Source organism: Pyxicephalus adspersus, chromosome 3, assembly GCF_032062135.1.
Source record: "Pyxicephalus adspersus chromosome 3, UCB_Pads_2.0, whole genome shotgun sequence".
Classification (NCBI taxonomy): domain Eukaryota; kingdom Metazoa; phylum Chordata; class Amphibia; order Anura; family Pyxicephalidae; genus Pyxicephalus; species Pyxicephalus adspersus.
In genome coordinates this window covers 13648952-13670183 of record NC_092860.1, presented here as the reverse complement: position 1 = coordinate 13670183, position 21232 = coordinate 13648952, and the positions used below count along the sequence as shown (strand labels likewise).

At 40.3% G+C, this 21232-nt stretch overlaps 1 protein-coding gene across 3 annotated transcripts in view; it reads left to right on the top strand.

The window, feature by feature from the left end:
• The first annotated feature begins 7036 nt into the window (after positions 1-7036).
• CHD6 (chromodomain helicase DNA binding protein 6) overlaps positions 7037-21232 on the top strand; it is an 80204-nt gene continuing 66008 nt past the window's right edge. For 2 of the 3 annotated variants that reach the window (XM_072403659.1, XM_072403656.1), the window contains exons 1-2: positions 7037-7272; positions 11995-12068. The gene's annotated coding sequence lies outside the window, so the exon portion shown is untranslated. The remainder of the gene's footprint in view (positions 7273-11994; positions 12069-21232) is intronic. The other variant, XM_072403658.1, reaches the window with a different exon arrangement.

The following is a 21232-nucleotide window of genomic DNA, read 5'->3' as shown; positions in this document are numbered from 1 at the left end:
GGAGAGTCAGGGCAGCTCAAAAGAAGTCTTGGAGCCGTGCATATGAAGAGGTTATGAATGAGGAAGTCATTAGTCGGTCATTGTGGAGTCTGGAGTATAATAACCAGACAAGAATATCATACACACCACTTACCATCCTAAGTGCCAACAAAGGATGTGAGGTCCTTGCTCCTCTTGGGTGGCCTATTTCCATTTTCTCCTGGATTTAAATCATTTTTTTTATTCTGTATTGGCCATTAAAAGATAACATAACTCTTGTGCATAAGGGGGGGAATTTACTTTGTCCCAGAACCCAGCATTTACTTTCAGCATCTGTACTGTAATTAATAGCAGGCAGAGAAAGATTGTTATGGCAGAAATAACATATATAGTTCTGCCATAAAACCCTGCCTGTGATCAGTATGTAACATCATTTCCTCTTTAAAATTAACATTAGATTGCAGTTGAACATGAAGACATAACTGAGCTCAGTAGACATTCTGGGTGCAGATATTCTTCACAATAGTGATTAGCTAGGGGGATCTGATCCATTCTTCCATCTAAAAAGGGTTTCTGGAGGGATCAGGAATGTGTACACACATAGAACATTCCCCAACCAGAATGGGCAAAGATCATGATAATATTATTATTATTATTATTATTATTATTATTAATAAACAGGATTTATATAGCGCCAACATGTTAAGCAGCAGTGTACATTAAATAGATGTTGAAAATGTTGGACGTCTGTAAGCATCACTGGCAAAAGTGTTTGGAATAAAACAGTTGGAATACTAGTGTTGGGTGGCTTTTTATTTGTTATTTACAGAAAGTATAATGAAACTAAACTGACCTGTGCAAAAGTAGCCATGTACCTGGGAAAGACAGAACAACTTGTTGATTTTTTTTATTTGTTTGGTTATAATACTTTTTTAAAATGATCAACATCAAGAAAACTCACTATTTTAAGTGGACTGTGGTATGAACACAGCAAAAACCCTTCTGTATTATTATATATCTCGGGCCCAGGACCCTCACTGAGGATTTTATAGCAGTGACAGAATTGTTCTTTGTAGAAAATATGTTTTTATGAATTGCAAAAAGGTCAATCTCCAAAAAATTGTCAATTCAATAAAATGAAATCTGCTCAATCATAAGAGATTTACTTTGTGTTTGAACCTAGCCAATTGTGAACATAGCCAACAATGAGCCCCTGTGCAGAACTGACTTCTGGGGACCCCATGTGGGCTGAGTGGAGTCCACATCCCATTTGTACTTTGCTCCTCCCTGTGTTGGCCCCTGGACCTAGCAACAGAATCACCATCTTTTTATATCACCCAATGCTGAATATGACATTACAGTCTTCTATGTCAGCAATCTATACCAAGTTTTAGCTGCTACAAATCTCTGATCTTGGGTTATTGGTGTGATATTGGTCTAAAATTGGCCATACACTGGATGATTTTTCAAACAATCCATTAATTAGTGTAATCAAACCAGCCATAAATGTTTTAATTTTTTCTAAAAAAAAAAAAAAAGATTGACTTCTAGCATACAATCAATGTGCATCCAGTGTTCTCCCCAGACCCTTTTAGCTGGTCACTGGCACTTTTCAGTAATCACCCGGCTGTTTTTGGCTGGATACCTAAAAGTTGGGTCGCAATACAGGGGCTACCACCAGCTTCTTCCCACCCAGCTTAAAATAAAATTCTGGGGAGAATACCGACATTAATTGATCAGGTCAGAAATTTCCATTGGTTGGGCCTGATTTATTAAAGCTCTCCAAGGCTGGAGAGGATACACTTTTATCAGTGAATCTGGGTGATCCAGCAAACCTGGAATGGATTTCTTAAAATCATTTGCTGTTTGACCAGATCCATCCAGGTTTGCTGGATCATAAGATTCACCAATAAAAGTGTATCTTCTCCAGTCTTGGAGAGCTTTATTAAATCAGGCTCATTGTATCTGATTGCTTTTTTAGACTTCTTGATGGAATATATAAAAATCTTCATTAACTGAGAGAACGATCCAGTGGAAATCTTGTGATTGATTGCACTTTAATCAATTACGCAGAATCAACACTGCAAGAAGTGGTGGGATGAATGACTAATTTTCGATTAATGATCCATATCAGTATCAAAAAAGTTGATCAAATTAAAAACCAAACTAAAGTCAACTTTCAATTTAAATATTGCTCATTTTCCTGGTATCCATACTAACAATGGAACATCAACAAGGTGACAATTTTATTTTAATGCTACAAATTTAGATTTGTTTGTGTTGTTCTAAGATCTTTTCCGCTGTAACTCTAGAAGAGAAATTACAAAATGAAATAAATCATTAATGCTGGGCTTGTGCATGGCACCGGGTTGATGTGACGTCACAAATAGATATTGGCTGAGGACATACCGTGTTTCCCCGATGATAAGGCAGGGCCATCAAATAAGACAGCCCCCCCTTTTTAGGTAAAAAAAAAAATAACCCCCCCCCCGCAAATAAGCCACCCACCGATTACTTACCAGAATCGCGTGGTGCGGTGGGTGACTCCGTGTGTGGTTCCTCCGTGTGGTTCCTCCGTGCGTCCTCTTCATGAAGAGGAAGTGACAGGACTGAAGTGACTCCGCCCACGCAAACACACGTGACTCCGCCCACGCAAACACAGGCAGCTTCCCTCATCCCTCCCTAACGGAGACTGCAGGAGTTTGTTCAGGAGTTCAGACAGGTTTTTTTATGCTGTGAGCAATACCACTCTATATACGGTAAGCTTTAGAATGGGACATTAAATGGTACAGTATATTATTGATTACAGTAGAAGGGGACAATGAATGGATCAGATTAATCAGAAGGGGACAATGATTGGCACAGATTGATCAGAAGTGGACATGAATGGCACATGATTGATCAGAAGGGGACAATGATTGGCACAGATTGATCAGAAGTGGACATGAATGGCACATGAACAATAACTGTGTACTGTAGTCTTCTTCATGGGTAAATAAGGCATCCCCCTGAAAATAAGCCCTAGAGCATATTTTGGCCTTCAAAAAAAAATAAGACAGTGTCTTATCATCGGGGAAACAGGGTAGGTGAGGAAGTCACATGATCCTCCCAACCTAGAATTGGTGGGTATCCCTATTTATTGTACAGTGCTGTGTAATATGTTGGCGCTATATAAATACAGTTTAATAATTGTGTATAGCTGCAGAAAAGGAAGGAACGGCGAGGAAGCATTGGTAAGGCAAGGATACTATGGTTGTAAGGAAAATAAGCAATCCATTTCTTTTATAACATTCTTTATGTTTATTTTTGCATTGACATTAACAAATATAATACAAAGATTCAAAGCAGGGGTAACAAGGCATGTTCAATGGTTATAACAGTAATTTACAATAATAACATTTTGTGCCATAGAACAGCAGACCGAGATACATATCTGACATTGAAAGGCACATTAATAAACAATGTTTTCAAACACCGCACCTGGTGCGTATTGCCAGTAGCAGCACATGTAGGCAATCCATTTTTATTATAACAGGGAAGCTTTACAGAGACTGGTATTGTGCTCTACATTTGCATGCATTGTATCTATAAGCCATGGTTTTGTAGAATCCTGGGGTTCCTCCAGAGGTTATTCAGGGTTTCCTGAGCAATAGAGTTTTTTCTGTGTTGCAGTTAAGTAATACTTTACAGGTCCATTCCATTTCTCAGATGGTGACTGGACAGTGATTGGAGAAGCAGCAGACTTGATGAAAAAAGCAACAGGTCACAGGCTGTGTTGGTCAGAACAATTCTGCATATCTCTGCCATCAGCGGTATCTTTGGGGCTTTCCACCATTGTTATAAAAGCTGATCCTTGGGGATTCCCAGCAACAGAGAGGCATCATCAATCAACAGTATGGCAGCATGAAAACAATTCATGAGAGCCGCTTTCTTAAAAAGCTTTAAGGTTACAATCAATGCCAGTACATAAACACTGACAGCTTTTTGACAGACATTTATTGCAGCTGAATTCCAGGCAGCGATAAAATCCACAAACAGCTCTTTATTTTTTTAATAAATTTCAATTTTATTTTTAAAATGCAGCAAGATTTAACTTAAAATTAGCCTATGTGTTGGGGTGTGGAAGGGGCAGCATTGAAAGCTAATTAGGTGTATTGCAGGCAAATATTCTGATGGGGGAGATAGCAGAGTGAGCAGAGACATGACCCCATCAGTCTTCTGCTGTCCTTTCACTGCCCTATGAAATGTGGGTGAGAAGAAGATACGACTGTATTAGTAGTTTATTATATAGTGTTCTCATGTCTTCTCTTTACCCTTATTAGGCCCAGCCTGAACAACTTACCAATTTTGGTTTAGCCTTAAAAGGAAAAAAAATTCTACACAAAAGAAAATTAGCTTTAATCTCGGCCAGGAAACTATCTGCATGGAGTTTGCAGGTTCTCTTTGTGTTTGTGTGGGTTTCTCCGGGTACTCTGGTTTCCTGCCACATCCCAAAAACATGTAGTATGGTTAATTGGCTTTTCCCCCAATATTGACCTTTAAGCTATATTAATGGCATATGACTATGGTAGGGACATTAGATTGTGAGCCCCTCTGAGGGACAGTTAGTATTATGACTATGGACTTTGTACAGCACTGTGTAATATGTTGGCGCTAAATAAGTAGTGTGTAATATTAAGTGCTGATTATGGTAGCCTAGTCAAATGAAAGATCTACCAAATGAATCATGATGCGCACACCAAAAAAAAAAAAAAGCAACATATCCCTACAGTGGGGACACAAGCCTTTTTTCCTTTGTTAGGGCTTTGGAAATGGAACATTGCAGCATCCATATGGAAATAGCTCCAGCTCTCAATGAGCCACAAGGTGAGATCTCAATAAATCTTTCATAAAGAAACAACCTCATTGTCATGAATAGATTCAATACAACAGAAGGAAGGTTTTGCTGTCATGTCCGTGATCTTTTCCAGCGATGGTGCGGAAAATGTTGTAAAGACATAGGTGCTCTGTTCTATGTAGGGGAGAGGATAGGTAAAGATAGCAGTTGTTGTCATTTATCAGTCCAGCACAGCATGATGATACGTTAACTTTATTAAGTTTTTTCTAGCATGTGTACAGCAGTCCACTAACGCAGTTTAGTGATCTACCATAATGGATTTCTAAATGGCTGTCATGGATGACCACTGTCATTTCTTATTGGGGGAGGATACAGCAGGAAGCTCCCTGCTGCATCCTCCCCTTTCCCTCTTCATAGAGCTCATTCTACTGTCCTTGGGACTGATCACAAAAAAGTGTTTCCTTCTATAGAAACCTGATGTCTCTTTGAGGCTTTAGATGCCCATAACTGCTTGATTTTGGCTGCACAATCACAGCTTGGTGTTAAAAAAAGCTTGTTTTGATATGACATTGAAATCTTATATACACTTTGCAAGGATAGCATCAGTGTACAATGTGTCTTATGTTAAACTGGTACACATGGCCATGGAAATGGCCATGAAAGATCAGAAATTGAATCCTCACAGATGAACAAATAACGCCCATTCTGATCTTTAGAGAAAGGAGGGTAGAGAATGAGCAAGCAGCACCCCACTGTGCTCTCCTCCCTTGACTTGTACATGCCCAATCAGTTGTTCACGAACCTGTAGGAGAAAGGGTTCTTTAACCAATAAGAAGATATCGTATAAGGTAAGTATTATGGTGTGCCTAGCCTAAAATATTGAAACATTTCATAGAGGTAAAGGAAAGAAAAGACAGGCCTTTAATGGGACAAATGTTGACAAAAATTATATGTATTGTTTATTAGGTGATGGTTGTTGTGGTCTATTCTATACAAACCTCTGCTGTGCTAGAACCTTTTGCTAACACAGTCCTACTATTCTAAAAAGAGTGATTCCATGAAGAGTATAATCATGTGTACAAAACCACAGACATGCATTCCTAGTTATTCTTGTTTCCCGACACGTTTCAACCAAGTAGGGCTTCTTCAGGGGGTTTGAGAATTCAAATTTGTATCTGTCGATTCATGTCTCTCATACACCACGTTGAATAGTGAAATAAAAAAACCCATAAATGTGTATTAAGAATTTGTCATAAAACCGTGATCTGAAGTACAGGAATAATTTGGCTGTTTGTCCAGACACAAATTCCCGAGTTTACATTAAATTCCCCATGGAGATGGTGACATCACGAGTTTTTGGATTAGAAATACTGCTACGATATTTTATTAGTTAGTTGTAGTATCTGTATGGTAAGGTACAGCCTATGACGATGATATGGTCGTTAGAATCGAAACAAGCTTTTATTCTTTTCCACGTCACCCATCGCGGGAGGCTCTTGGCTGCTCCTTCTGCACATGTTTGAGCATCTCAGGCATGCGCAGAAGGAGTCCTTTTGTTAAAAGTGAGGAAAAATTGCAGATCTCGAGCATGCGCAGTGTTTCTTTCCTGGGTTGGGTGACATAGGAAGAAGAACCTGGAAGAGAAAAGATGGTGGCACCCGGCGCAAAGATGGATGCCAGGAAATTATGGAAGAGACCTCCAGGTCGATCGACTGCACTGCAGGATTGAAGGTAAGTTGTTTTTTTTTTTCTTTTGGGGACTTTTGAGTTTAGTTCCTCCTTAAGTTTTTTATTATAAAGTTTTTCCTATTTCTTATCATTCTATGTCCTCCAGTAAAACTTTCTTTCTTCTTCTTTTCCACCTTCCAAGTGCTGGGGTCACTTCTATTGCCACCCTGGAGGCAGCCTCCCCTTCTGTGCTCATATAAGAACATGACATCAGTGGTGAGGTGTGCTTCTCTCCAGCACATGTCATTGCTTTGCAGCACCAAACTACCCAGCAGGCCTCAGTTTTGCCCCCCTCCCCAGTACACCTGGGGTCTGTATGCTCAGAAATGCATGATAGAGATTAGTATGAAGGCAGCAGGAAAAAGCTGCTCAAATATCCAGCAGGACCCCCCCTGAGCACCTCCTCCCCCCCTTGTCTCACACACTGTACCCCCCTCCTCCTCTACAGCTCTCAGCCAATCACAGAGCACTTCTCATCCATGCAAATAGCAGCACAATGGAGCAAAGCAATAACCACGCGGCAGCCAACCTTGAAACGACCACCACTTGTTTGACAAGCCGCCGCCCAATCGCTTGCCGGCTCCGGCGCGCCCTGCCATCTCAGCGGCCAATGAACGCAAAGGGGAGGCGTTCCCCCGCCATGTTAGGTTGTCCTTGCAGGGTGTCTTGTGCTAAACTTCACCAAATAATAGCTGTTTGTATTTTGGCTGCAGCAGTGGCCATTTTAGGTAAGTTCTCCTCTTAACTTTTAATTTGCGGCGTCTCCGCTAGTTCCTAGGGCGTTGTAGAGCCGTGTCAGCCCTCCATCCCCTTCCTGGGCATCTCTTATGAATGAAACTGTGATTTTTTTTCTCCCCCTTTGGTTTTTGTGTGTGCTTGTGAGGGGAGGGAGAGAGAGGGGGTTGCCTGTAAACGTGTCCACATCGGGAGCGGTGCCAGTCCTTATCTTCAATCAGGGTTATCATTTTTAACCCCTCCTCCTCCATCTCGCTTCCTCTAGTTCCCTCTCAGGGTTTTGTATTTGGGGTTTCCGAGATCCCCCCCCTTTATGCCCCTTATGGTTCTGCCCACTGCACTGAAGCGTGTGGTGTGGGCAGTACCAAGTGGGGGAGGAGTAGGGGGGAAATGCTGGGAGCTTAAAGGGCATGAAAATGCTTAAATAGGAATGGCTTCAGAGAGCAAGGCATGTATGTGCGTGGAGGTGTTCCAGTCAGTGAATTGATCCGTGTATGGTGGGGATGCAGAATGCTAATAGTCATGGCACACATATGTGCTGCTCTGCATGTGTGTGTATATAGCAGACATGTATGTGCCCAGTGACTGCCATCTGCCCATAGATACCTGGCTCAGGCCTACACCTCCAGTCTCACCTGCCATACAAACAGCTGGAACACCCCAGCTGCATTCACACCATGTGTATCGCGTTTACTGTGCGTTGATTGCGCTTCAATTCACGTGCGTTAGCGCTTTTTGTAAAGTGTTGCTTTTTTTATTTCCACAACGTGAGCCAGAATACTTCATAAACCATCGCCAACATGTGCCACGTTTACAAACAAACATTTTTTTGCATGTGCCGATGTGAGTGGGGCCCATGGCAACCAGGCTGGGGAGCGGGGCCCGTGGCAACCAGGCTGGGACCCTGTTTCCCAACAGTAATGGGCCCGTGACAAAACTTTCTGCTAACCCCAACATGGCCCTAGCTGGGGCCTAAAATCAGTGATGGGTATCATGTGAACAAGTTACTGGCTTGTATCCGGGGCGCTGTTGCTAGGACACCAGCTCCGTTTCCAGGGACTGGAACAACACCAACTTTACAAAGATTGGATCTGCTGGTTTGTTAATAGTTGTTTTTTGTAGTTTACAAGCTACAATCTGATTGTACAATCTTCTATAGAGCGCATACAAGCAAGGATAATTCAGATGACAGCTCTCGCCTTAGGCTAGGTAATTGGCGCTTGACTGACCAATCTGATCAGTTTGTTGTAGGAACAGGTGTCACCTTTAATTGTAAGCTGGGTACACACGGGCACATTGGAAGGTTTGCACTTGAGCAAAGGATATGATTATGGTTTTGGTGCCCCAAAATCTTACACATGTGCAACATTCTACCCCACTGATCTGATCATCTTCCCAGAAAAATTGGAAAGTGATTGGTCAGATGTGTACCTGTGATACAACATCAACTTCCGATTGAGATTTACAAACACGTGGAGTTCCTTTACAACCAATCAAGTAGCTTGGAAATGGTTGCAAACTTCAGATCTGATCATTTATTTGGAGCAGGGGTAAAATATTTGCCCGTGTGTACCCAGCCTTGCAGTCTGGTGACAGATAATATAGTAAAAGCTGATCATACATAATACAATCTTCAATAGCTATCCCTTTACTCTTGTTGGAATATCTATGAAAGATTTTGTACAGATTGTGATATACCAACCCAATATGCACTTGTGTCTATGATTGCATTGTTGGCAAAGCATCGGTATCTGTTTTGTTTGGGTATTCCGTGACTCGCATTCTATGACGTCCATGTTTGCTGTGCCTCATGTGTTGTATATTTTGTTACAAAGCTTTCCTTGGTATCCCGGTAAGTGACAACGCCTGGGCTGAGATGTGTTGAGGCTGCAGTGTTGTCACTTTAAGGTGATCACATGATGTGAGGCTGCAACATGTGCTGATCTGTGAACACAACCGGGCACTGGAGTTTACATGTCGGTGTCACCTCTGACCTGGCATCTCCAGGAAGTAACGGCTGACCCTGGATGATGCCTTAACAAAGGTGATGCAGATGAAGGCATCATGGAGGGAGCACCTGAAAGTGTCACAGTTATGCATCACTTGGCATGATGCACATAAAGGCCTCTATTTATAAAACAGGGAATTGAACATTCTCTCAAACATTCCCCAGTGGGAATCATCCAGGTCCATGTGTTTCAGTGGCAGTAATTGATTCCCACCCAAAGTGTATGTTAAGGTAAAACTGTGTTTTTAAAGTTTGTGATAACATTGGGGAAGTTTATGCTGCCATTGCTGACCTTCACACATTTTTTTATTTTTGGAAATCCAACTTTGCAGAGTTGTCACCAAGAAAGGTGAGGATCTATCATGCAATGAGGGTAGATGTTCTGATAAAAAGTAAGAAGGAAATTTACTTTGGGGAGATTTTTTACTTCTTCACAGAAGTAGGAATTGAAGTAAAATTTCCTTAGTGAGACAACAAAAAAAAAGAAAAGGGGGGGGGGGCAGGATTTTAATACCTTTATACTCTACCCAACCTTGTGTGCATTTTGGCATATAAGAAAATCAGAATTTTAGCTTTTTGTGTCCGTGTAAGTGGTGATGATACAGCCAGCCTGAAAACTTGCAGCATTGTGTTCAGAGGTATTAAACTTCATAATGGAAAGTGTATGAAAAATGGAAAACTTTTTGTCCCTATTGGATAGAGCAGCGATTCTCCAGGATTCCTCCAGAGGTTGCTGAGGGTTCCTTGAGCAATGAGCATTTTGTGACTCTCAGGTCAGTTTAGGTGACACCAATGATGTTTTTGGATATCTGTAAGGGTGACATTCTTCTAAATAGCCAGGGTCATTCTTCTCACTAACCACCACACTAACAGTGAGCTGTGGATATTGTAATTATAGAAGGGGTTCCCTGAAGACCTGAAAGGTATTTCGAGGGTTCCCCTGTGTTAGAAAAGTCGGGTAGAGCAGGGGCGGGGGGTCAGATCTTCAGGTCTGCCTATTATTGTCTATGATGTCTTTGTGGGTATGATCCTCTTTTTAAGCAAAAATAAAATAATGAAAAAAAAAGAATTTTCCTCCCCTTCGAGTGATGCCTCCTATTTCCTGTTGTGTAAATTTTCTGAATGATTCAATGAAGGGGGGCATTAACCTTCACTGTATAAATTTAAATACCCTTTTGGGATTTGATCATTTGATATAAATTAGGCATACATGATATACAGATGAGCTTGGTGTATATGCGGTGTTCAGTGTTGATAATTGTGTTAAGGAACATGCTTGTGTAGTATGTGTCCTTATGTGTACACAGGGCAAGCTGTAGGTGCTCAGTTCTAAATTCCTCCAGTGATGCACGGTGGTTGTTCTTTACTGTTCTTTCCCACAGTACAGGTCTGGGAGTTCACCAGCAGATTAATATTATTACTTGGTTTCCTCTGATTCTGATTTATTGGGCTGCCTTAAAACAGTGCATATTAATATTTGACATAACACTCTGGGAAGGACAGGTGTGAATGTGCCATTATGGTAATATTCACTTCCCTCAAATATTCTGTACTTTTCCTGTAATAGATTTGTAGAACTTTGCATTTGCAGGTTAATTGCCGTGTTTCCCCTTGATTTGCTTCTGTTGTGATTAGTGTCGTATTTTGAAACAGTGAATATTTGTGGCCTTCGTGTCACCGCCGACAGCTTGTCAGTTATAGTATTGTGTGTATAGAAGTCACTAAGAAAACTGCAAAATCATTTTTCTACTCTGAGGTTTTAGCCTGCGACTGTTAAAGTACTTTTGCCCCCTGTTCAGGTACATGCTTAAAGGGGTTACATAGGTGTTGAGGGTTTTTAGAGTCACCCAAGGTATTTGAGTTGGGTTGACAAGAAGAAAACTTTAGGTTAGCAAGAGAAAGCTTGCTCATATGTGTAAATTCTTTTAAGTTCCTGCACAGTTCTGCATCAGCATTTGGTGTCCCTGCTTTGCCCAGAACGGGTACCTGGTGTTGTCAGTGCTTGTGCTTTCCTTGTGATCCTCATACACTCCCGTCATTATCAAGGGGTAGGAATGCATGGATGGGTAAAGAGGAGCATTCAGCTTAAATTTGGATGCTCAGGAATTTGCTTGATTAGAACGGGATAATATTTGAAGGCAACTTCTCCACTCTGCTTAGAACTTTTCTCTCAGAGTAAAAGCCGTGGGGTACATGCGCAGGAGAAGCAGGATTTGATGGTAAAGTTTGACAGTAAGGATGCTGGTACATGGTGCCAACTAGCAAAGACTCAGCTGTGTATGGACTGACTGGTGGTTGGTGGGGTTGGTATGAAGGTTAGGGGTGTAAGAAGATATTGATAAATTTGACTATCACAAATTTCATGTCAGGCAATACTATATCTATTCTTGGGTATCACCATATTCTCGTCATATTAGGTTTAGAGATCCTGGACCTGGCCTTTACTGAACAACCTGATATTTACATTGACAACAAACAGTGCTGACCTCATGGAGCTGGGGAATCCCATTGGCTTTTAAATAATAGTGCTACAATACCAGTCACCATTTGCATTTGAATGGCAACAGGGGTGAGCAGGGAAGGAAGCAGGTTGTGGCATTGCAGAATTCTTTATTTTAAGACATTTATAAAAATTATTTTAAAAATTGCTTACTATATCCTATTATAGAATTGTACCCCTGCATAATGATATGTATTCTATCACCAGATTTATGCCAATGCAGCCCTGGGAGGGCATTGAAGCCCAATGAAAAGAGAGGTCACCTAAAATTTAATCTGAAGGTAACTTTTCTGCATCTTCTGTGTGCTGCTGCTAATAATTATAATGGAAAATAGCATCTAGACCCACAAATACTTATCATTTAGGACGGGATACCCCATGGTGTACCTCCACTGTCTTTGCATGTTTACCAGGTCTCTGTCGATCAACTAGATGCACTGATTGGCAGCTATAGCAAAGGGCTAACAAATAACTTGTTTTTCATAGAAAACTTTGACACTAATAACTATGCTTTGTGTCTTCGGGGTTCCCAGAGCTCCTCTCTGATTTGGTTTCACTTTGTTATGGAGCCACAATAAGGCTGGGCCCCAGCCAAAAATAACATAACCACTGAAGCATTTTCCCCGAACAAGGTAATAATTCCTATAGGTCAGGCTGCAATAGCGCAAAGTAAAAAAATATGCAATGTTAATTTCTGCAATACAAGCGGATTTCCCTTGTTTTGCCCCTTTACAGATCCTAAAAATGCAAGGATCCTGAGGTGTTGGGACACAAAGGCAAAAAAACTCAAGTTTTGATAATAGGTTAGACTTAGATCAAAAAGTTACACAGAACATTGCAAGTTATTGAAAAGGACGCCCAACATTCACTGATGAATGTAGATGACCTACAGACTTAACAATAAAGTTATTATTTATATAAGTTATATTTTAACTTCATATATATTTATTAAAGACTGGAACAATAAAGTTATTAAAGTGAAGCAAACTGCAAGCTAATGATTTGTAAGCTCTTCGGGGCAGGTTCCTCTCCTCCTCCTTTATCACTGTCTGTGTCTTTCTGTCATTTGCAACCCTGCTGTGTAATTGGTTGGCGCTATATAAATACTGTTTATGAATAATAATATTAATAATAATAATTATGTGCGGTTATTCATAGCTTGCACAGGATGGTAACTTTTCCTTATGGATTTTCTCTCATTCAGCAATAATTTCCCACTCTCCCTCAGTGCTGCATTTACTTTTACCGCTTTTAAGTCCATGTCTTCCCTCTTCAACTAGTGGGCAGCCATTGATGACCTAAAGCTAGGTACACACTTCCCATAATTATCGTTAGAAAACGAGCGATTACAACCGATCAACGATTAAGCACGATTATATTTGAATGATCGTATTGTGCACAATCCTGTACATGCTGTAACGATACGATCGTTCAAATATAATCCACCAATAGTGTACACACGCTAGGTACAATCATTTGAACGATGCAGGGAGTGACATGTAAAGGAGAAAGTGTACCGCAGAAACATGCACGATCACTAAACGACTGTACACACAATAGATAGCGAAGGATCGTCGGCCATTCAGATCCGCCGTGACGGTCGTTCATTTCCGACAATCCTCGTTCATTGGCGTCGTTGGTCACCTTTTTTGTGAACGATTGGACGTTTCCAACGCTAACTATTGGAAGTGTGTACGGAGCTTATCCCTGACGTGCACATTGCAGTTGTTGATTCATTTCCAGAGTCTAAGTATTACATAGTCAAGTTCAAAAAATGCATAAGTTCATCTACTAAGGAAGTAAACCTAACTCAGATAAAAATCATATGGACAGTGTTGATCCAGATGAAGGCAAAAAAACCTTGACTGAATTTGTTCCAATAGGGGAAAAATTCCTTCCCGATGTGTGTTTTGTGCAGGTTGTGTACGCTATGGAAAAGAAGCTAATTTTTGTTAGTTGGTTAAAAAGCTGGACTTCTGCTTGCACACAGTTGTGAAGAGTTTTGGTTACTGGTTTACAACCAGGCATACTATGGCAACCTTCCTGCATCAAACATCATCTGCCCTTTGCAGGATTTAGAACGGCACACCAGGAACTACCTACCATACATCTGAACAAATCCTAAAAAAAGTGATATTTTGGGGAGTGGCATTCTTTAAGGTTCTGCTTAAAGTCTGGCATTTGGTTCTCATCAAATCCCTTTCAGTGTTCTGTGCATGTCAGGTTGTTGGCAGTTGGCATGGCTGGTTTCTGATATATATATACTGATCATACTATGAATTCTAAAATGTTGCTGAGCAGCCAATGAGATTTAATGATACTGAACATGTTCCTTATCCTTATTAAAGGCCTCTGTGAAATCAAGTTTCCATTATATGGAATCTAAATTGGAGTATAAATGAAGAGCATAATGTTTTTTGACTTGGATAGTCCGTAGAAGGTTTATAACCTCTGTCAGGTTTTTATTCCTGTCTTTCCTGCAAGGTGGTGCTGGTGGTTTACCCTCTGTTTGGATATCATCTGTGACTTGGATATAAAGTGATTGTGATCTAGTATCTTAAAGTTGTGAACAGCGGATAATAGGAAATCCTCCTATGGTGGGGGTTTAACCTGAGAGGGATAAACTTGGAGAGATTTCAGTCACTTCCCGGTTGTGGCACTTGAACTAAAATAAAGAGATATCGGGTCAATGGAAGTGGAGTGGGAATTACAGCTAATTAAAAAAAGTTTTGACTTTTAAAAAGCCACACATTTTTTTTTCTTTTATATTTGTATGTAAATACTGTCCCCACCACCACTGTACATGTACATTGTAGGGACATGTAGCACTCCAAGTATAAAGCAATTGTATGGCCTTTCTGTAGGTAAAAAAACAAAACAAAGTTCTTTATTGTTATGATTTGGAACAAAAAAAAGTAGACAGTCTGGTCACCAGACTTATGAAAGCCATGTGACCAGCCTCTTCTCCAATCACAAGGTTAGCTTTGCAGCATTATGCAGAGAACTCTATATGGACTCTGCAGGCACCATGCCACTATCTTTATAGATTATGTAGATTATGGTTTGCACTCCGTTGTTCAGGCTGGTGCTTGACATTAGAAAAATGTAACTTGACAATCCGAAGGTTTTGTTATGGGTTCGGTTAGAAAGAAACCTGGAATATTTTCAAGGATAAATCTGGAAAACAAAGCTGTGTCCCTGACAGTAGGACACAGCTGCTGGCGATGTGCACCGGGCCATAAAACCCTTTACAATCACATCATTTTGAGTTCTGGAATATTTAAGGCACAATTCTGGGGGAAAAATGAAACCTAATTGGTGTTCAATCAGCCTCTGTATTGTGACCCCGAAAAAGCCAAGTGGTTACTGAAAAGTGCCGGGTGGTGCACCCAGCTAAAAGGGCCTGGGGAGAACACTGCTAATAGTCCATCAGTAGTTTGTCATTTCAGTCCCTTTCCTAACACACCTACTACATCTTCCACACAGAAATACCAAATTTCCACAACCACCAATTTGATTCCGTTCCCTCTGTTCAGAGATTTGAATATAAAAGTTTTGTTGTGCACCTTTCCAGAGACCCTTGAAGTGAAGTCTTCATTCTGGTTGCAGGGGATAACATTGTGATTTTTGGGAAGACTGCTATTGATAACCTACTGTAATGTTGGCGCTATATAAATACTGTTTAATATTCATAATAATAAAATCCTGACCACTATCCACTGTGCTGGCCCAGTAGTTTTGGTATTTTGTGACCTTGGACAATTACACACTTCTGACATCACTTTGCATCTTGTAAAACATTGGGGTCACGGTCTTATAAACTGAAGAAAGCCGGCTAACTAACATTTTTTTGAGGATTCTCAGTAACTTTCTTTTTAAGTGCGTGTCTAGAAAAAATAAAAAGAATATATTTTATATTATTCTGCAACATATTGACATTTTCCCATGTCTTGGCTTTAATAAAAAGCTGCAAGTGCAGAAAAATGTTGTTGATTCTGGCAGCGGTCCAATGAGCTTCTATCTTTTTGTTTGGACTGATATAACGCTGCCTCTGCTGCAGAGAAATCCCAAGCAGTCGTATAAACCGTGCCAGAGTTCTCTTCTGTAGGGCTACAGAATACCTGGCACTCGTCTTGTCTCCGTAACATGGTATCCTGTAGTCCAGCAGAAGAGTCTAGACCAGTGTTTACCAATTAGGGTTCATTCAGGGATAGCTTGGGGTTCCTTGAGCAATGAGAAATTTGTGGTCCCAGTTTAAGTGACACCAATGATTTTTTTGGCAAGGGTGACATTCTGTCCACTTGCCAGTTATATACTGTGGGCTGCGAATATAATAATTATAGTCGAGGTTCCTTGAAGACCTGAACGTTATTTTAAAGGTTCCACCATGTTAAAAACATTGTGGGAGCCTGATCTATGCAGTTCTGAGATAGGACTGACTGCACTGCTTCAGATTTCATTGCAGTCAATGTGTTGTGTAGTCAGCTGACATGAGAAGTTCGGAGAACACTGGATTTCTAGCAAATCAAAAAGTATTTTGTGATTGCAGGATTTGTATTTTTTTTTTTTTTTTAAGCATTAGTTTTATAAAATGCCATGATGATGCTTCAAATGAAAGGAGCAGGTCAGCATTTTACACCACTAGAAGATTGCAAACCTTGCTTGGCATAGCAATCCTGGATGTTTATAAACCCACAATCAGGTATTGTGGTTCTGGAATCTTAATGGTACATTTATGGCATGGACCGGTGTTCTTGTTTGCTCTTTTCAGGTCTTTTTGTTGCATTAGAATGTGTTATCGTAATGTCCAAAACGTGCAATGCATTGTGGTGCTATTCATTTTTAATTGCACCACTATGCACATGTGTGAACTCACAGGTACCCATGTGCTGCCACCAAGTAAAGAATGCTGGGGGTATATTCCAATCTGTGCCCTAGCACACTACACATCTACATGTTAATGCACCACCAAGATCTGTATGGGCCCTGAAAAGTTTCTCAAGTTATTGCCTTTATTATCTTTAATCTAACGTCCAGCTTTTCCTTCAGTTTGGAACATTTGTAAAGGCTTCTCTCTTGTAGTTAAATCACCTAGTCTGGTTTTACTGAGCATCTCACATTAGAAGCTGCAGCAAAGCATATAGGGCCCACCTAATTTATTGATTGGAGTATGTAACGCCTCATCTAGTCCTTTCCTCCACAGCCTGACTGCCCCTTGCTCATCCATTTTATTAATCCGATTTCATTCATAATAATCTTGGAAGCTGAACATTACCCAGGGCTGTCTGCATGAATCAAGGTGCTGTGATGTTTTTAAAAAGCTATGAAGAGCACCCTGCTGATTCCTCCTACCAGCTGTGCTCTGCTTGCCTTGCACACAGAAAATAAAATCATGAAAACAGAAAAGTTTTCAAAAAATATCATGATCATATTGATGAGGAGAAATATGGTGCAGGGAGAATAGAAGCGGAGTAGGGATGCAGGTTTATAAATGTAAGAGAAGTGCTGAGTATCTGTAAGTATAGGACTATTTAATGTACAGCGCTGCGTAATATGTTGGCGCTATATAAATCCTGTTTAATAATAATAATAATAATAATAATAGGACTGTCAGCAAGCAGCAGCAGGTATTCCGAGGCTCCTATGTTTCTAATATTCACTTTCTTATTTAGTATTTGTCAGAGTTAATGTTCATATCTTCTGGCATATAACAATCATGGTGTCATAACGTTTGTCAGGTCCTGTTGCCTCATATGTAGCTGTGGGATCTGGCGGAGCAGATAATGCATCACTGAATATATGAAGGAAACTCATTAATACCACATGGCGGGCTTTGGTTTGGGCCAAAAACAAAAAAAGGCTTTATTTTAATTTTATCGTGTAATTAAATTATAAAGGCATCAAATCGTTGGTGTATTAAAGAGGAACTAAACTCCAAAATTTTAAAAAGTGGAACCAGGCAGGTTCTTTATTACAGAAGAGACAGGCAATGTCCTTTCTTTAACCCCCCTAGCGTTCTAATTCTCTCCGTATTTCCACGCAAAAAGCGTTACATCTTTTTTGCATGGAAATGTATTTTACATTGTAGGCTATAATTCTTAGGACACAATTCACCGAAATATGTCCAATATTTAATAAATTTATTAATAAACTTAAAGGAGGGGGAGGACGTGTCCCCTGGACCTGCGGGGGACCAGCAGGATGCCGGTGGATGCCAACGGAGCAAGGTAAGTGGGTAAGTTTAAAGCGACCCCGGGTGTGACTTGGGATTACCGCTTTTTGCATAGTAAATCCACCCCGAGTCACACTCGGGAATACTGCTAGGGGGGTTAATGAAAAATATCCTTACCAGCCTGATTGCAATTTTATTATTTGTTCTAGCCCTGGTGCAGGTGCTGCCACCTTCACCTGATCCTATTCCTCTAGACGGGTCTCTTGATTAGCCCGGGATGATGTAACCCCAGGCACATCCCCAGCTGCGTATGCTGGGCTGCACATAGGTATATAGTTAGACATAGGACATAAAAGTCCAACTACTCGGGGAAATAAAAAGTACAAACCAGCATATCCCAGATAAAACCATATATGCACAAATGATGTTGAAGAAGGCAAAAAAAAACAATTGCTGATTTTAAAAAGCGGCTTTATAATTTCGCTTCAAATGGCCAATCTACCCAAGTAAGGCCTTTCTGGGGTTAAACATTTGGATGGTTGCATTTGCTGCTGAGCACATGGCAGGCTGACAATGCTTTTTATTTTGAATGGAAATGGCTTAGTATTGCCAGCATCAAACCCTGCAATGCATACAAGAAAAAAAGATGTGATGCCAGATTTGGTAAAATGTAGATTAAGGGTTTGAATTTGCTTTTTTTTTTTTGTCGATCTTGTAAGTGTAAAGAAGTAGTGGAGTAGGGAGTTCATTTGCCGAAATCCCTTCTATTGTATGCTGTTTCCCCAGCTCTTAGATTGTAAGCTCTTTGAGACAGGGCCATCTCCTTCTCTTGTGCCACTGTCTGTATCTGTTTGTCATTTGCAACCCCTATTTAATGTACAGCGCTGCGTAATATGTTGATGTTATATAAATACTTTTTGATAATTGGTTGGAGAGGGACTAAATGAATAAAAAAAATTAATGATTGGAGGAGAGAATGTGCTGCCATAATGGCCAATCCGCCTGTAGTCCAGGTTGCAAAAGGAATCTTCTGATTGCTTGTTAGAGTGCAAGAACATTTCTGTGTACATTCAGAACATATTAACCTACCTTATTAAATACAAAATGCTTAGTTATTTTTGGTGGCTTTTTTTTATGCTTTACACAGTTGTTGTAATTGTTGGGTAAATCATGGAATGCTGTGCAGTTGTATCTCATTTGGAGAAGGATGAGCAGGGAGTCATCTGCCTTTTTATCACCATGAAGTTAGGTTACCTTTGATAACATTTCCCCATAACTCTGAGAATATTCTGTGGCTCAGTGGTTAGCACTCTGGACTTTGCAGCGTAGGGGTGGGGGTTCAAATCTCGGCCACGGCCACTATTTACATGGAGATTCTTTATTCTCCACGTGTTTGCATGGGATTCCTCTAGGAAGCCAATTAGCCTAACTGCATTCCCAAAAACATGCATTTAGGTTAATTGGCTTCCCTTCAAATCAGCCTTAGATTGTGTTAATGACATATGACTATGGCAGGGACATTAGATTGTCAGCTCCTCTGAAGTACAGTTGTTGACGTGACTACAAACTTTGGGTGATGTGACTTTAAATAGTCTATATAAATACAAAATAATAATAATTACATGCAGAGTTATTTTCATTATTATATTTGGAGACCATACCAGATGCATTTGGGTACTAGGTATTCTCCAACATTTTTTCAAAAATCCTCGACCTTTTCTTGCATTTATGGGTGCTTACATGGACTTTAAAAATTACCAGAAACCACTGGACCAAAATAAATAAATAAAGAGTAGGCAATGTCCCCTCTGTTTTGTGTTTTTGGGAGTGTAGAATGCCTGATATCTGGCTGAGCACTGATTTTATGGGAGGTGCTGGAAGCTGCACCCTTGTCTTCTATGCTTGCAGCACCTCCATCTGCTGATACTCTGCAGATCTTTGCCAAATGTCCCTTTTTGTGAAAATTTATTCACACACTTTAGAGAAATTAGAGAAATTTTCTCATGATCTAAAATATATAACAGTCCTCGCAGATCCTGTGAGGAAACAGACAGGTGAAACGTGTTGGACGTTACCAATATATAAACTATTTATGCATCCGGGGATACCTTTGTCTAGTAACAAGGTCTCATATCCCCTCTAAAATCACTTGGCATTGACCTATTAATTTTGTTCACTTGCAGATTACTGAATTAATGTGTTTTATATGATGTTCAATGTAATCTACATCATATACTTTAGCTTGCCAAAAAAACAGACTTTCACTCTCTCTTTATTTCAATTTGTCTTTAAATGTGGGGTTGGCAAAACTATCAATATCAAAAATATTAGAGGATAGGTAGGTTTCCTTTTTTGTTACCTTTCTCTCTTTTGTTTTATTTTTGTACTCCCTTTCACCCAGATTCCTGAAAGCTTTTTGCCCATGTGTTTTGGATTGATCTGAAGTGAGCAGTTGGGACAGTGGGTTAGCATCCATTCACCCAGCACACAATCTGGTAGCCCATGCATGTTGCGTTCCATCCAATTTGCAGAGCCTCTGTACCAATTAAGACAAATAGCGTTTTTTGGATAAAAAAATTCCAACATGCCTGATCGCTTACAAAACACCAGCTGGTTGTCATAGTCAATTAGTCGCAGCTCTTTCTTGTTTTATTGGTAATAGTCATGTAGGTTCTGTAAAATGTCAGGTAAATGTACACATTTTTCATTAAACGTTTAATTAGAGCCTAACGTTCTAATTTCAAATTGGATCTTTTTGCTTCTCGGTTTGTGCAGTATAATTCTACACCCTGGGAGATCCATTAGCTTACAGTCAGCAGAGGGGAGTTTTATAATGTACAACGAGGGTACACTCAGTTTACTAAAAGCACCAATATCGTATTTTACTGTTTGGGTTTTACCTCCCTCTGCCTTTGTTACTGGATAAACTGCTGCAATGAGTATTATATGCTTGAAATACATGAGCTTCTTATAGTGTACAGATAGCAAAGTTTTAGAGCCGTGTTTCTACCCAGGGTTCCTCCAGAGATTGCTAAGGTTTTTTTGAGCAATTTGTGACTCTCAGGTCAGTTTAAAGTGGACCTGAACTAAAATTCTTACCTTTTATATAAGGGTAGACAACCCTTTTATTCAAAGTAAAAAGCCTTCCAGGATACCGTCATGCATCCTGGGGGGCTCTTGGCTGCTCCTTCTGATCATGCACATCTCATTGCTGATCTCACACATGTGCAGTGAGATTGGCTATATATACATATATATTTTGTGTGTGTGTGT